The sequence below is a fragment of the Panthera leo genome, chromosome D4, assembly GCF_018350215.1.
Source record: "Panthera leo isolate Ple1 chromosome D4, P.leo_Ple1_pat1.1, whole genome shotgun sequence".
Lineage (NCBI taxonomy): Eukaryota > Metazoa > Chordata > Mammalia > Carnivora > Felidae > Panthera > Panthera leo.
The window spans coordinates 48,922,079-48,939,394 of record NC_056691.1 but is presented as its reverse complement, the minus strand read 5'-3'; the positions used below and the strand labels follow the sequence as shown (position 1 = coordinate 48,939,394).

The following is a 17,316-nucleotide window of genomic DNA, read 5'->3' as shown; positions in this document are numbered from 1 at the left end:
CTATCTCCAAGTATGGGAAGAACAGGGTTATTTCCAGCTCCCTCAGTGAGATTTTAAGCCTGTATTTTCTCTTATTCACCATATACTGAATAAACTCTAGGTTTTCTTCTATTTGCGCTCTCTAGAGCTTTAAAAATAAACTCAAAGCTATAGGTCATTGGAAAATGCCCTCACAATGAAAACCAGCTTGAATAATTCTCTTATTTCTCTTGGATCATGATCTCAAATTGGTTTTGGCTAAAAGACACCTTACTATATTGCCTGCTTAGCAATTAAATTTCAAAAGTTCATTCTAATATTTTCCCTGGAATTTTTACACGTTTTCTTCAGGAAGGTCAATCAGAGGATATAGCCTGCAATGCTACCAAAAAGATAATTTGGAGGAGAAGACCTTCATGGTGAATTTGAATTTATTTTTTTTAAGTAGGAGGTTTAAAGTATAGACAAATCTCTTCTCCTTTGAATTGGGAAAGAGTACAGGAAATTATACTCCCTTGGGAGAAGTAATTAACAATAAAGTAAATATATATATGTATGTATACATATATATATATATATATATATATATATATATATATATATAGTCGAATAAGTTATGTGTTTATGTAGCTAAAAGCAAAATAAATTTCAAGTAAAATCCAGAAGGATCTTGCTTTCATAAAATCAGCTGAGCCTCTGCAGCCTTTTGTTGTTGTTTTGCTGTTGTTATTGTTGCTGAACTCTAGAAAAAAAAAATCAGGACCAGGCCAGCAGCTTGAAAAATTATCAATTAAATTTTCTCATTAGCTATATTTGGTTCCTTAATTGGCCTTTTTGACTGTGTAATTTCAAGTGATAATTATTTGTGGCACTAGCCCATTCCTATATCAATGTTATCTCTTAATTAATTCAAGAAATTGACTTAACATTTTTTTCTATCTTCAGACACAGAAGTAATTTGTGAGTTACTATTCCTTAGACAGCACAGTCAGCAGCACTTTGAAAAATGACAGTAAGAAAGTCCAATCTCACAGACTTACACCACAATAGCATTGATAATAATCTCGGAGAAGCTCTGCTAAGGAAGAATTGTACATATTTGGTGTGAAATAGAAAATCATGGGGTTATAGATTAGAGAACGAGAGAAACGGAAAAAAAAATAGAATGTTCATTCATCTTCAACAGAGAACTCTCAAATCTCAAAAACACAGAATTGTAATGGATGAAAATAATTAATATATATGAATACTAAATATACACATATAAAATGCTGAGTGTTCTGGTTTCATTAGAGAAAGCTTGAAATGAGTGTTTGGCATTCCTACATTTCCCATTGGATTGCTGAAATCAGAGAAACATACCAAAGGAAGCAGTGTCTCAGTGGACAGTAATTTTCCATACCTGAATAGGAATTTCCACTCCTCAAAGTAAAAATGAGCTAGTGAGGAGACAAAGTATTATGGTCATCTAAGAAAAGAAGGTAGAGAATTGCCATTCAGTCACTGTAACTTTGGATGCTTACTTCAGAACCTACTTCCCTTACTAAAAGCGCTTTCTAAAGCTGTCCTAGTCCCCTGCTCTCTTCCCCAAGTCATGACTAAAGCTTTTCTTATATCCACTCTTCAAGTATTTTTAGAGGTAATTCAGTACTACAAAGGGCAGAGATGTTTATGTAGTTGCTAAATTGGCAGTAAGGAGAGATGAAGCCCCAGAAGTTTCCTCAGAACAATGACTTGGGGGATTGGTGTTTTAGAGGCACTTTGGTAAGGAAAGAAACCCAGACTGCTGCAGACTAGCCAGGAAAAATCTTGTTAGAGCATGATGAGGAGTCAGATGACCTCACATTCCCTCCTTAAGCTAGCAAATCTAAATCAGAAAATAATGAATTACTCCTTCAGAGTAAACCTGTAATATAAGTCTCAAATCAAACCCTAACATAATGAGTAAAGATGATACTATAGACAAATTTTCATAAAATCTGGAATAGGACAAAATTGAACAATGAGCTGGAGGCAAGATCCAGTGTAATAAAGAAAAGTGATGGGTACTAATTGAAAAGCAAGGACCAAAACTATCATTATTAAGTGAGAAAATAACTTTATACTGAAAACAATCCAATGGAATCAATAGAAATTATATATATATGTAATTTAGTATATTATTATATTATGATTATATTATACTTTGTATATTATGTAAATATATAATACATCTATATTAATACATATTAATTATAATAATATAATATAATAATGTAATATATAATATTATAATATTATATATTTAAATATGTACATATTTAAAATACAGAGTTTAGCAAGGGTATTGGTAATAAGGTGAAAATAAAATGTAAATGGCTATTATAAATTTATAGAAGTTGAATAATTTGGCTACAGTGAATGTATATAAGAAATAAGACTTGGGTGCCTGGGTGGCTCAGTCTGTTATGCCCCTGGCTCTTGATTTTGGTTCAGGTCATGATCTCAAGGTTCATGAATTTGAGCCCTGCATCGGGCTCTATGCTGGCCGTGCAGAGCCTGCTTGGGATTCTCTTTCTCCCTCTCTCTCTCTCTCTCCCCCTCCCTGGTGTGTGTGCATGTGTGAGCATGCACACTCTCTCTCAAACAAAAAAAAAAAAGGAAAGAAGTCTTTCATTTTGTAGATGAGATAATAAAATTCAAGAAAGAGAGTGACTGTTATTTTTTAAAGGCTTATAGCCAGTAAGTGGCACAGATGCAGCTTGTACTGATTTCTTGGCATCCAAACAGAACAACTTAGACCAGAGGTGGCTACATTTTTCTAAAGGGATAGATGAGATGTAAATGTGAACAAAGATGAAGTTATGCACAAATAAGCTCTTCAAATGTTAGTATTTTTCACGATTTTTTTTTCAGTTGGGGTGCAAGGGCCCTGTATTTTTGTATTCAGAGGAACACCTCACTTTGTTCCAAGAGGTTCTTCCCTCAGCTTGACCAAACTTTAGACAGGCTCTGCCTGACTCTGGGCCCCTAACTTCCCTTTCCTTTGAGTATTTACTTTAAGAAACTCGTCCTTGTAAATTTTCTCTCTGTATCTCTGAGATATAAACCTTTTTGAAAGCCTCTTGCCAGTTCTGCTCCCAGGATGGTCTTTCTCAATGACTTGGGAGACATCATTTTGAAATATAATCATCGAGGAAGATGAGGTCGGCCTCTGTCTCCCAGCCTCTGTGGGAGAGGAGGAGCCTGACTTCTGTGGGCACTTTGCTTCAACTGTAAAACTCTCTCCTGTCAGGAAGATACAAGGAAGTTTACTCTTCCTTTGGGTAAGACAATTAGCAAACACAGATGGCCTAAAACCTTCCCATTCTGCCCTTTGTTCCAATGGAGTTGTAATCGGAGTTCTGGTATTTCTCTCCTATTACAACAGCCATGAGTAAAATCTTCTCTGGCTATTTAACAGTCTAGTACAATTTACTCTGACATATACCACCTCTTATTTCCACAAAACATCCTGCTTGAAAACATCTTTATATAAATTATTAAAGCCACTTACTTGATTTTTTTAATAGGAAAGTAGTTGCCACTTAACATTATTTCTTCTTCGTTTCTGTTTCATTGGTCTTCCTCTTGCTTCCGTGAGAGTTCTCTCAATCCTGCTGTGGCTGCTAATTGCAAAGGTGACCTAAAATCTGATTCGCACAATTTTACATTTGAAAAGCCACTGTCAGACTCTCGAGTTCTTTAACAGACTATCACAGCTTCTACCTCGGTTTCCTTTCTTAAATATCTGCACCACCTCGGGCCTTCATGTTCCTCTCTGACTTGCACATGAAGGAACGTGGTATCAAGTTAGTAGGGCCCACATCCTGAAAGATTAGTCTGTCCACTCTATGCCCATAGTTAGAATTAATTGAATTAGACCCACGCCCTAGCAAAGAAGTAAAATCAATATTACAATTAAAACTGCATTCCTGTATAATTGGATTTTCAAAGGAAACCTGGAAGAGGGGAAGAGTGGAAAGTGTTTCTTATGTCTAAAAGTAACATATTTGTATTACGTTTATATCTTCAAAATAATCCTGCAGAAATTGATGCAATAGCGTCAATTTCATTAGCCAGAGTTTATTACAAGAGCTTAGTCCTTCGCAACACCATTCTTACAGCCAAAGGCTTTCCTATCTGTTGCCACTGGGCTGTCTGGGCCACTCGCTTACTTTCCTAGCTCACACACTTCAGCATTAGGATTTTCAGGGGCCATTTTATTAAGTGTGTTTGTTAAACCATATCCAAGATTTTTTTTTTCCCTAGATCAAAAGAAATCCATTGGAAAGAATTGGGCAGCTTAAATAGTTGAACTGTTAGTTCTTTCCTGGAGCTCACTGCCTTCCCTTCGAATGCTCTTTACCACAATTCCAAACATAGATTAAACTCCTTTCATAATGTGATGTTAGAAGAGACTCTCAATTTATTTAAAAAAAAAAGTGGCATCACTAGGGCCACAGGAGAGCACCCTTTGGCATGGTGACATGGCTCCTCTCTTAGAACTTAGCAATTTAGGAAAGTTGAATAAAGGAACATTTTCAGTCACGTCCCTGTGTCAGAAAGACCGTGAGGGCCTGAGCTAGAAGGGGGACAGAATACATGGACAAATTACATATCGTCAATAGACTCAAAAATATTCTCCTTAATTGGGAATAGCCTAAGTTATACACACAAAAAGTACAAACAAACAAACAAGAGGGTATATGCCACATAAGTGGTGTAGATGTGAAAATATGCAAGTATAATGAAGTAGAACTCTTGAAAATGAAGACCTCACTCATGTATTACATGTATAACTTGATAACTGTGTTTCCCTAAGCCTATATAGGGCACTTGATCCTTGTAGGCCATAGCTTTCTCATTTCTAAATTGAAAATGTTGAACTGGATTAGAATGTCTCATCCAATTCTGAAATTCAATGAAATTCAGAAGAGGGATATCATATCATGGGATGGTATGGGTATGGCTGATTACCTGAAGGCACATGAAACATGAGGTACCATTGAAAGACTAAGTGGATGTCATTAGGTAAAGGATATAAAAGGCAGACAAAGTGTGAGCAAAAGCAAAGTGTTACTGTGTTTTGTTCACTTTTGTGTCCATAGGGCTGGTTGTAGTACCTGAAACGCAGTGGACAATGTCTAATAGTTACTGAATGAATTAACTGGGCGGTGTTCCCATTGCTCACGAGGGGGGTGCCATCTAAAAGATCACATTCTGTATTTGCTTAATGAAGTTAATCACTGAAAGAAAAATTTGTGCAGAAACTTTCTTCGGTGACTTGTAATAGATAAAACTGAGCATTTTCCATCTCTATCCCAAATTTCTCTAGTCTGAATGCCAAGACCTTATTTCAAAATTGCCAAGGTCATATTTTTAATAAATGGCAAAATTCTGAATCAGCCTATGAAATTCCTTCACCTATGTCAGTTTCTAATCCAGAGAGAACTTCCTAATCTGTTTCTTAATTGTCTGGTGACGTGTACTTCATGTTCCCCATTCTCTGCTGTGTTCTTGAGTTGGGTTCTGCATTCCAATGCAGTTTTCCAGCTCTTCAGCATTCAGAACAAATTCTTACCTACATGATACGTGGGCCATCTAATGAACTGCTTCCCATGCCCACGTGTTTTTTCCGTTCCTGTGCCACTTTTAAAACTTTGATGCTCTTTGCACATTCTTTTCTCCTCTGAGGTCGCCTTGGGTGTGCTTTTAACCAGTTATTGCCAGGATCAATCTTGGATACTGGAAAAAGGGGCACATTGTTTTGATTTCCCCGGAGCCTGCTACAGTTGTGATGTTCAAAACGGAAGTGCCGGTAGAAGACATCTTTGCTTGCATATCAATTCTTGGCAACAGATAAATTGTTTCTCTATAGTTTTCTCTTTGAATTTTATGTTGGATCAGTTTTTAACTTGGAGACCATTCTCTTTTGAGTAATACTTTTTCAATGTGTCACACCTTGAGATTTATTGCACCAATACATCATCAGAGTGACAGCTAGCCCTGATGATGTATAGCTTAATACATCATGAAAGCAATTTCTCATTCAGGTTACATATTACATAGGAATGTTAGTGCTTGTGTTGTAAAAAAATATATAAATTTATGGCCTTACAACAAATAGAACTTTCTGAGAGTTTGTAAAACTCTTGGATCTGTCCCAAACCTAGCTAGGCAATAAAATTAGCACTGGATCTTAAAAATACTGAGTGCCAACCCTTCTCTGTATAGGGACAGAAATCTTCTTTATAAATGTTTATTTTTTCAAAAGGAAATATGTGCACTTGATTAAAAATTTTTTTAAATACAAAAATATATACAATGAAGACTATCTCTTCCTTCTGTCCATATCTGGAACCTATCTAGCACCCTTCCCCAGAGCAAAAAAACTTACCAAATCTTTTAGAGATAATGTAAGAATATACTTACACCCATGTGTATATATATATTTTCCCTTTATATGCAATCAGCAACATATTCTGCATTTTCCCTACTTACCAGTATAAATCAAAAATACCTTCATGTATTTACAGATAGACTTTTATTATTTTTTTTGTAATAGCATACATCATCATATCATCCTCCCATATTCTATTTTTTTTATTTCTTATGTTTATTTATCTAAGAGAGAGAAAAAGAGGGGTGGGGGACAGAGAGCATGTGCAAGAGTGGGGAATGGGCAGAGAGACAGGGAGACACAGAATCTGAAGCAGTCCCCAGGTTCCGAGCTGGAAGTCCAGACCCTGATGCGGGGCTTGAACTCAGGAACCTCAAGCTCAGGACCTGAGCCAAAGTTGAATGCTTAACCAACAGAGCTACCCAGGCACCCCTTATTCTCCCATATTCTAAAGAGATATTATTGCTTTTCTATAGAATAACCACTTTTCCTTATTTCATGGGCAGAATACAAACTAAAACAATAGTGAAAAAAAATGACTAGGAAGAAAATGGAGTTACTTAAGTTTTTCCTCATATATAATATAGATCTGTATTACTCTTTTTATGATAGCATAAATTTCTTTATGAAGCATATGCTTTATTTTATGATTTTGACTCCAGGAGAACTCATTTTCATTTAATAAGAATTTAAAATTCTTAGTTTACATGAAACATTGAATTAAGTGAATCTTACCAAAGGTGATAAAAACATCTACATTTTTTAGAGATAAACTAAGACTGGGAAGAAAGAAGAGAAAGAATCACAGAAACTGCAGTGTGATTAAGAACATAATACAGTTTAAAAATAAGTGGCGACTCTTGACAGAAATGTCCCAAATTGTTACATTGTATTCATCACCTTCTTTATTTTTACTTATGAACTTGCCTGGAAAATTTAGCTTTAGTTTGTGTCATGGACAAATCAACTAATATAGGGAAAATGGATTTTTTTATAGTCTCTCAAATGAGGAAAGGTATTGAGGGATATGAGGAATTCCAAGGTGAAAAGTGTCATTCTTTAATCCACGTTGCAAAAGCAGGTGTAATTGAAGGCCATATATAAAGTAGTTTGAAAAGAGTAGGTGTCTCCGCAAAATCAGTTTTTTAAAAAACTCGTGGCTATTATGATGATTATTATAAGCAAGTTAGCTCTTCTCCATCAGTCTGGCATTTTGTTTTTGCTTTGCCTTCGTCATGATTTATTCTATGTTTTCTATTATGAAAGTATCAATTTCCTCCTCTAGTGTTTGCTTAGTCACTTCTTTTACTACTTAGCTATAAATATAAGCCCACAAAAGACACAAATTTTGAAACTGTGCAAGAGATTAGTATTTTTTTGGCAAAAATACACAGATTTTATTTTCTCCTTTCTCCTTCCTTTGACCTCCTTGATTTATCCAACTTATTAACTTGAGAGTGTATAGATATTTAACCAGAGGATTTTTAAAAATCTCCTTTTAAGAGAAGAAACTCTCAAAAACTGCTCTGGGGCAAGTTTACATGGTGTGTGTATGCACGGGTGAGCACACACACACGCACTTATTTCCAACCCTCAATCCTCTTTTCTCCTTCCCACTCTTCTGCGAAGGATATATTTCTGAGATATATATATATATATATATATATATATATATATATATATATATATATATATATGGGGCAGAGAGAGATATGTGTGTATATATATATATTATACACACACACACACACACACACACACACACACACACACACACACACCTGAGGAGGTGCTGGGAAGAATTTAGTTTGGAGAGGATGGGAGAGAAAGCATTTCATCTCAAAGTAGAGAGAGTCATTCTTGAGAGTAGAAGATGTTAAGAAACAGGGCTTCCAGAGAAAGAGATGATGGAGGGGTTTGAGGAAGGGTAGGGAAGAGGAAGAGAGATTGGAGAGCCAGGTTGGAAATAGTGTTGACTGCCCATTTGAATGGACTGGACAGTTTGTGATCCTTACTTCTTAAAAGAAACTTTTTAAAAATCTACCTAACAGTGCTTTCAGAGTTGGGTCCAGTTGAGTGATTATTCTGGCGATAAGGTGGAATAATTAAAAGCGGTTATTAGGGCCTAGCCACACTGTGCTACTTTTGGAAATAAATAATTTTTGTAAATGACACATTTAATTGCTGCTGTAAGAAGCTGAGATCCATTCCTTCCCAATGTAATCCGGTAATCCTCAAAAATAGAACAGGTAACACCTTAGTGATCTTAGTTTTCTACGTCTGCTGATTTTCAAAGTCAAACAGTTCATAGTCAAGCTGGAATTGTAGAACAGAATGATAAATAAGTCAGATTCAGGCATTTAAACTCCAGCAATAACACTTAACAGCTTGGAAAAATTAATCCTTACCCTAATCCCTACTTTATTTTTTAAAGGATTAAGTAAAATATTATATAAGTTTAACAAATCTGATTTTAAAATTAGGGGGCCTGAGTGGTTTAGTCAGTTAAGTGTCTGACTCTTGGTTTCAGCTCAGGTCATGACCTCACAGTTAATGAGTTCGAGTCCTACTTTGGGCTCTGTAAAGACAGCTGCAGAGCCTGCTTGGGAATCTCTCTCTCTGCCCCTCCCCTATTCTCACTTATTTCTCTCTCTCTCTCTCTCAAAATAAATAAAGCAAACATTAAAAAATAAAATTAGCTTAATTTGTTAAGCAATCTTAAAGTCATCTTTGTATTTTGGCAGTCCACAGTTGGCAAAGCAGGAAGATGACAATGGTATAGGAGAACTCATTTGTTTTTAATTAAAAAAAAAAATCTTTATTTATTTTTGAGGGAGAGACAGTGTGTGAGCAGGGGAGGAGCAGAGAGAGAGGGAGACACAGAATCCGAAGCAGTCTCCAGGCTTTGAGCTGTCAGCACAGAGCCCGATGTGAGGCTGGGGTTCACAAACAGTGAGATCATGAACTGAGCTGAAGTCAGATGCCCAACAAACTGAGCCACCCAGGCACCCCTAGGAGAACCCATTTTAAGTTGACTTCATAAAGTTTTAGACAGCACCACTTTGAGAGGAAAATAAAGTGCTCAGATTCTGCAGACTTCGAAAAATATTTTTTTGTTTAATATATATGACTAATATGCTGCTGTTTATGTACCAGTATTCATCAATAGAAATTGGGTCACACAGTGCTCACTTACACAGCACATCTACTAAAATTGGAATGATACAGATTCGATTAGCATGGCCCCTGTATAAGCATGACACACAAATACGTGAAGCATTCCATATTTAAAAAAAAATGGACTATACAATTTGACTTAGCTTTCATTTAATTAACCAGATCATTAGTCAGTTTGCCTTTATTGATGTTTATCCAAAGAGAGAGAGAGAAGAGATATATCATGGATAAGACTCTGAAATCTCTTTCTTGGTCATCTATGAACATGAACGTGTTAAAGTGTTAGCAACAATAATGGCAAACTTTTAATAAGTCATTACTATTTATTTGACATACACAGTTTTCAGCGCTTTACGCATGTTATTTAATGGTCCCAACAAGTCTACAAGGAGAGTACTATTGCCCATATTTTTATATAAGAAAAAGAGATATTAATGCCTCATCCAAAGTTATGTAGGTAGTAGGTGACACGGTCAGGAATCATAATGACACAATCTTTCATATGGGGTCTAGCAATTAATCACCAAGCTTTTACACATACCATCTCAGTGTGTATCATAACAAGTCAATTTTACTATAGGACACATTTTGAAGTTATTATGGGACACTATATGTAATATTGTTTATGATTTCTCTATTCAAAAAAGTAAGATGTTTGAAAAATTATTACACTAAAATATTTACAAAATTTTTAATGCTTTTCTAAAATCTATATTTGCTTGAATTGTATTAATATTTCTGCTCACTAAAAGAAAACAATGAACTTTTCAGTGACTCATCATCTTTGTTTCAGTTAGGTTCCTGTCTAAGAAAAAATAAATAGAATGAGCAGAGGAGAACTGTTTTCATTTCTGCAATTGCTATCAATTCTAAATATGTTTGAAATGTCACTGCACACTGCTTACCAAGCTGTTGGTACCAAGTGAAGTCAGAATTATTAATGGGAGACCTTTGCCAACAAATGCAAGGGATAGTGAACAATACCCTTCTGTAAGTACAAATGAATGTGCTTTTGCTGGTATCTCATATGAAATGACAAAAGTCCTACAATGCTGGTAGGAAAGACACAAATAATGAAGACAGTGGAATATAATGTACTGTTCAATTATTTTCTATCTGAAGGATAGAATTCTGGGAAAGGAGAGAAAAGATGGAAATTAAGATGGGGGTGAGAAAATCAAGAGAAAGGACAATTAGACATTAAAAGAGAAAGTGTGGGAAAAATACAAAGGAATAGAAATGAACTCAAGGAAAAGAATTGAGAAAGTAAGGAAAACTAAATATAGGAAAGAGTATAAAGAATTCCATATTCTTAGCTTTTTGCATCACCATATTTGAACAAACATTCCCAGCATCATTTTGTAGCTTTCTTTTCTACACTCTATAATGTTTGCCATTAGGATTTCACCAGAAAGTATTTTCAGATCTTTTTGTTATTATTAAAAACTACTTTATTTAATTTTTCATCATGATAAGTGTACATTTTAATCCCCATCACCTTTTCACCCATCCCTCCACCCACCTCCCATCTGCTAACCCTTGGTTTGATCTATATAGTTAAAAGTCTGTTTCTTGTTAGTCTCTCTCTCTGTTTTTTTTTTTTCCTTTTTTCCTTTCCTCATCTGTTTTGTTTCTTAAATTCCAAATATAAGTAAGACACATCATATGGAATTTGTTCTTCTCTGACTGGCTTATTTTGCCTAGCATTATGCTCTCTAGCTTTATCCATGTTGTTGCATATGGTAGGATTTCATTCTTTTTTATGGCTGCATAATATTCCATTGTTTATATGTATCGTATCTTCTTTATCCATTCATCTATCAATGGATACTTGGGATGCTTCCTTAGTTTGACTATTGTAAATAATACTGCAGTAAACATAAGGGTGCATGTGTCTTCCGGAATTAGCGTTTTGTACTTCTTGAGTAAATACCCAGTAGTTTAATGAATGGATTGTAGGTTAGTTCTATTTTTAACTTTCTGAGGAATCTCCATACTGTTTTCTACAGTGGCTGCACCAGTTTGTACTTCCAGCGACAGTGCAAGAGGGTTCCACTATGTCCATCCCCTTGCCAACTCTTATTTCTTATGACTTTGATTTTAGGTAGTCTGACATTATAGTTTTGATTTGCATTTTCTCTATGATGGGTGGTGTTGAGCATCTTTTCATGTGTCTGTTGGCCATCTGTATGTCTTCTTGGGAGAAATGTCTGTTCATGTCTTCTGTCCATTTTTTATTTGGATTTTTTTTTGTTTTTTTGGGTGTTGAGATGTATCAGTTCTTTACATATTTCGGATACTAACACTTTATTGGATATATCATTTACAAATATCTTCCGCCATTCAAAAAGTTGCCTTTTAGTCTTAATGTTTCTTTCACTGTGCAAAAGCTTTGTATTTTGATGTAGTCCGATAGTTTATTTTTGCTTTTATTTCCCTTGCCTCGGGAGACATATCTAGAAAAATGTTGTTATGGCTGATGTCAGAGAGATTACTGCCTGTGCTCCCTTTAAGGGTTTTTATGGTTTCAGGTCTCACGTTTAGGTCTTTAGTCCATTTTGAATTTATCTTTGTGTATGGTAAAAGAAAGTGGTCTGTTTTCATTATTTTTCATCTAGCTGTCCAGTTTTCCCAACACCATTTATTAAAGAGACTGTCTTATTTCCACGGCATATCCTTTCCTGCTTTGTCAAAAATTAATTAGCCACATAATTGTGGGTTTATTTCTGGGTTTTCTATTCTATTCAATTGATTTCTGAGTCTGTTTTTATGGCAGTATCATACTGCTTTAATTATTATCACTTGGTAATATAACTTAATATCTGGAATTGTGATACCTCCAAATTTGTTTTTCTTTTTCAAGATTGCATTAGGCATTTTGATGCTTTTTGTGGTTCCATACCAGGTTTAGGATTGTTTGTTCTAATTCTGTGAAAAAAATACTGTTGGTGTTTTGATAAGGGTCGCATTCAAATGTACAGATTGCTTTGGGTAGTATAGACATTTTAATGATATTTGTTCCCCCAACCCATGAGCATGGAATGTCTTTCAATTTCTTTCCATCATTTTGAATTTCTTTCATCAGTATTTTATACTTTTCAGAGTACAGATCTTTCACCATTTTGGTTAAGTTTATTCCTAGATATTTTATTGTTTTTGGTGCAGTTGTAAATGGGATTGTTTTTCTTAATTTTACTTTCTGCTGCTTCATTATTAGTATATAGGAATGCACCAGATTTCTGTACTTTTTTTTTTTTTTTTTTTTTTGGTATTCTGTGACTACTGAATTCATTTACCACTTCTAATAGTTTTTTGATGGGGTTTCGGTTTTCTATATACAGTATCATGTCATCTGCAAATAGTGAGAGTTTTACTTCTTCCTTACCACTTTGGATGCCTTTATTTCCATTTGTTGTTTAATTGCTGTGGCTAGGGCTTCCAATACTATGTTGTATAAAATTGTTGAAAGTGGAATTCCTTGTCTGGTTCCTGACCTTAGGGGGAAAGCTCTCAGTTTTTACCCACTGAGTATGATATTAACTGTGGGTTTTCATATATGGCCTATGTTATGTTGAGGTCTGTTCCCTCTAGGTATATTTTGCAGAGAGTTTTTATCTCAATGGAGTTGCACTTTATCAAATGCTTTTTTTGCATCTATTGAAATGATCATATGATTTTGCTAATATTTTGTTGAGGATATTTTAATCTATATTTAATCTATATAATCTAGATTCTTAGCCTATAGTACTCTTTTTTGTTGAGTTTTTATCAGGTTTTGGTATCAGAGTGATGTTGGTCTAACAGAATGAATTTGGAAATTTTCCTTTCTCTTCTATTTTTTGGAATAATTTGAGAAAAATAAGTACTAAATTATCTTTTAAATGTTTGGTAGAATTTGCCTGTGATGCCATTGGGTCTGGACTTCTGTTTTTTTGGAAGTTTTTTGATTAGTGATTCAATTTCGTTGCTAGTAATTGGTCTGTTCAAGTTTTCTATTTCTTCCTGCTTTAGTTTTAGTAGGTTATATGTTTCTAGGAATTTCTAGGAATCTCTTTTACATTTTCTAATTTATTGGCACATAGGTTTTCATAATATTCTGTTAGAATTGTTTTTATTTCTGTGGTGTTGGTTGTTATTTCCCTTCTTTCATTTGTGATTTTGTTTATTTGGGACCTCTCCCTCTCTCTTTTTTCTGATGAGTCTGGCTAGAGGTTTATCAGTTCATCTTTTGGAGAACAAGCTTCTGATGTCATTGATCTGTTCTTTTTATTTCTTTTTATTTTTTAGTTTCTATATAATTTATTTCTGCTCTAATCTTATTGTTTCCTTTCTTTTCCTGGGTTTGGGTATTGTTTATTCTTTTTCTAGCTACTTTAGGTGTAAGATTAGGTTGTTTATTTGAAAATTTTCTTGCTTCTTAAGGTAGGCCTGTGTTACTATAAACTTCCCTCTTAGAACCACTTTTGCTTCATCCCAAAGATTTTTGACCCTTGTGTTTCCATTTTCATTCATTTCCATATAATTCTTGAATTTTTCTTTGATTTCTTGGTTGACCAAAGAAATTATTGTTTAGTAGACCTCCATGATTTGTGCTCATTCCATATTTTTTCTTGTGGTTGATTTGTAGTGTCATAGTATTATGGTCAGAAAGAATACATAATATGACTTCAAAGTTGAGACTTGTTTTGTGCCCTAATATGTGATATAATCTGGAAAATGTTCCATGTGTACTTGAAAAGAAAGTGTATTCTGCTCTTTTAGGATGAAATGTTCTGAAGATGTCTGTTAAATCCATCTGGCTTACTGTGTTATTCAAGGCCACTGTTTCCTTGTTGATTTTCTGTTTGGATGATGTCTCTGTTCATGGAAGTGGATTGTTAAAGTCCCTATTATTATTTTATTACTATCACTTATTTCCTGTATGTTTGTTAATAGCATGTTAATACATGCCATATGTATTTGGGTGCTTTCATGTTGGGTGCATAAACATTAACAATTGTTACAACCTCTTGTTCTATTGTCCCCATTATGATTGTGTAGTGTCTTTGTCCCTTGTTATAGTCTTTGTTTTAAAGTCTGTTTTGTCTGACATAAATATTGCCACCCTGACTCTGTTTGATATCAATTTGCACGACAAATATTTTTCCATCCTCTCACTTTCAATCTGTAGGTGTCTTTAGGTCTGAAATGAGTCTGTTGTAGAAAGCATATAGATGAGTCTTGCTTTTTTATCCACCCTGTCACCCTATATCTTTTTATTACAATATTTAGTCTTTTTACATCCAAGATAATTATTGACAGATATGTCTTTTTGCCATTTTGTTATTTCTTTTGTTATTATTTCTATAGATTTCCTCTGATCCTTTCTTGTTCTCTTTCATGGTTTTCTGGTTTTCTTTAGTGATATACTTGGATTCATTTCTCTTTATTCTTTGCATATTTATTACTGGTTTTTGATTTGTGGTTGCCATTAGGTTTATATATAACGTCTTCTGCATACAGCAATCTATATAAAGTTGATGGTTAAGTTTGAACCCATTCTTTACTCTTCTCCCTGCCAGCTTTTAAGTATATGGTGTCATATTTTACATCCTTTATTTTGTGACTCCCTTGACTTATTTTACAGAAATACTTATTTTTACTGATTTTATGTTTTTCTCTTTACCTTCATATTCTCACTCATGGTGTTCCCTTTCCACTCAAAGGGTCCCCTTTAATATTTCTTGTAGGGTTGGTTTAGTGGTCTCATATGCCTTTAGTTTGTTTGTCTGGGCAACTCTTTCTCCTTCCATTCTCAATGCTAGTCTTGCTGGATAGAGTATTCTTGGCTGTAGATTTTTCCTTTTTAGCACTTCAAATGTATCATACCACTCTCTCTTCTGGCTTGCTGAGCTTCTGCTGAAAAATCTGCTGATAACTTCATGGGGTTTCCCCTTGTAAGTAACTATCTTCTTTTCTCTTGCTGCTTTAATTTTTTTTTCTCTATATCACTACTTTTTGCCATTTTATTTACTACGTGTCTTGGTCTGGACCTCCCTGGATTGAATTTGGGAGAGGATTTCTGTGTCTCCTAAATCTGGATATCTGTTTTTTTCTGTAGCTTGGGGAGTTTTTAGCTATTATTTCTTCAAGTAAGTTTTCTGCCCCTTTCTCTTTGATATCCCTATAATGTGAATGTTATTACACTCGTTGGAGTCACTGAGTTCCCTGAGACTATTCTTAATTTGCATTTTTTCTTTCCTCTCCTTTGCTCAGCTTGGTTACTTTCCATTACTCTGTCTTCCAGGTCATTAATTAGTTCTGTTTCATCTAGCTTGCTATTTATTCTATCAACCGAATTTTTAATTTCATTAATTGTGTTCTTCATCCCTGATTGATTCTTTTTTATTCTTGTGTTAAGGGCCTCACTGATGTCCTCTACTCTTTTTTCAAGTTGGGTGAGTATCTTTATGATCATTCCTTTAAATTGTCTATCAGGCATATTATATCTGTTTTGCTTAGGTGTCTTGCTGTGGTTTGGTCCTGTTCTTTCATATTTTTCTGTCTCCTCATTTAGTCTAACTCTCTGTGTCTGTGTCTGTTGGGAAAGTCGGCTCAAGAAGAAGCCTCAAGAAGAAGAGGCCCTGTAGTGCCCTGCAGTGCAGTGTCCCCTGTTCCCCAGGGCCTGGCACTTCAGGGGGTATTTCCTAGGTATGTTTCATTTGCTCTTCTGTTAGTCTTGGCCTCTGTTTCCTTCAGTCTAGTTGTCTGCAGAGGCTCTCTTGCCTATTCTGGGCAGTGTTTGGTCCCAAACGGGGGTGGGGCACATTTTAACAATGTGTGAGGTAGTCTGCTTGTGAAATGAGACCTGCTCCCATTGCCAGAACTGAGGTCCTGCAAAATGCAATAGGTTGGGAGATGTGGTATTGGAAATGTTTACACTGATTTGCTGGTGGAGGGGGGCCACAGTGCAGAGACTATGCACATGTAACTGGGAAGGGCTGATCCACAGAAGCACTGGGGGAGCAAGCTTGGTGCATGTAAGTTAGGTAAGCAGAGTTGGTACAGTGCTGTTTTCAGCATTTGTCCACTGTTTATGCTGAGAGTAGGGTAGGCAAATGGTGCCTGCCAACTCCTTTGTTTCTGGGTAGGTCTCCCTGTGATCTCTGTCTCTCCATGCCATGCTCTGAGATGAGCAAATAAGTCTGTCAATCATCTGATTTGGCTTTTTTCAAACTGCTGGTTTTAAGCTGTATCTGCAGGGGCTGTTTGTCGTGCTTGCTCTTTAAAGGCAGGACTCAAGTTCCTAATTGTCTCTGGGTTCTCCAAAGTTGAGCCTGCCTATTTTTAAAATTCCAGGCTTTAAGTCCTGCTGGTTTTAAGTATTCACAAACTTTGATCTCGCTTGCTTTTAAAGGCAAATGTTATGGGGATTTGTCCTCCCCATTCATGGGCTCCCTGGTGGGAAAATCTATTTTTCTCCCTTCTGCATGCTATCAGCTCCCTCCCTACCATGACGGATACCCATGGTCCCTTTCACTCCCAGACCACGTCTTCACCCTTCCTACCTTCTTTGATGTGGCCTCTTCTCTGCCTTTAGTTGTATAGTGTGTTTTGCCAGGCTTCTTATCACTTGATTGGTTCTTTACACTGATGTGAGTGTTTTCTAGTTGTATCCATGGGACAAGGTGAAATAAGAGTCCTCCTATTCTGCCATCTTCCCAGCTGACCCTGATCTATCCCCTTCAGATCTTTTATAA

The 17,316-nt window shown here is 35.5% G+C and overlaps 1 non-coding gene across 1 annotated transcript; it reads left to right on the top strand.

Annotated features, from left to right (window-relative positions):
• The first annotated feature begins 9,584 nt into the window (after positions 1-9,584).
• LOC122205778 lies at positions 9,585-9,691 on the top strand. The gene has a single exon (XR_006196265.1). It is a non-coding gene; the product is annotated as a U6 spliceosomal RNA (small nuclear RNA).
• The last annotated feature ends 7,625 nt before the right edge of the window (positions 9,692-17,316 follow it).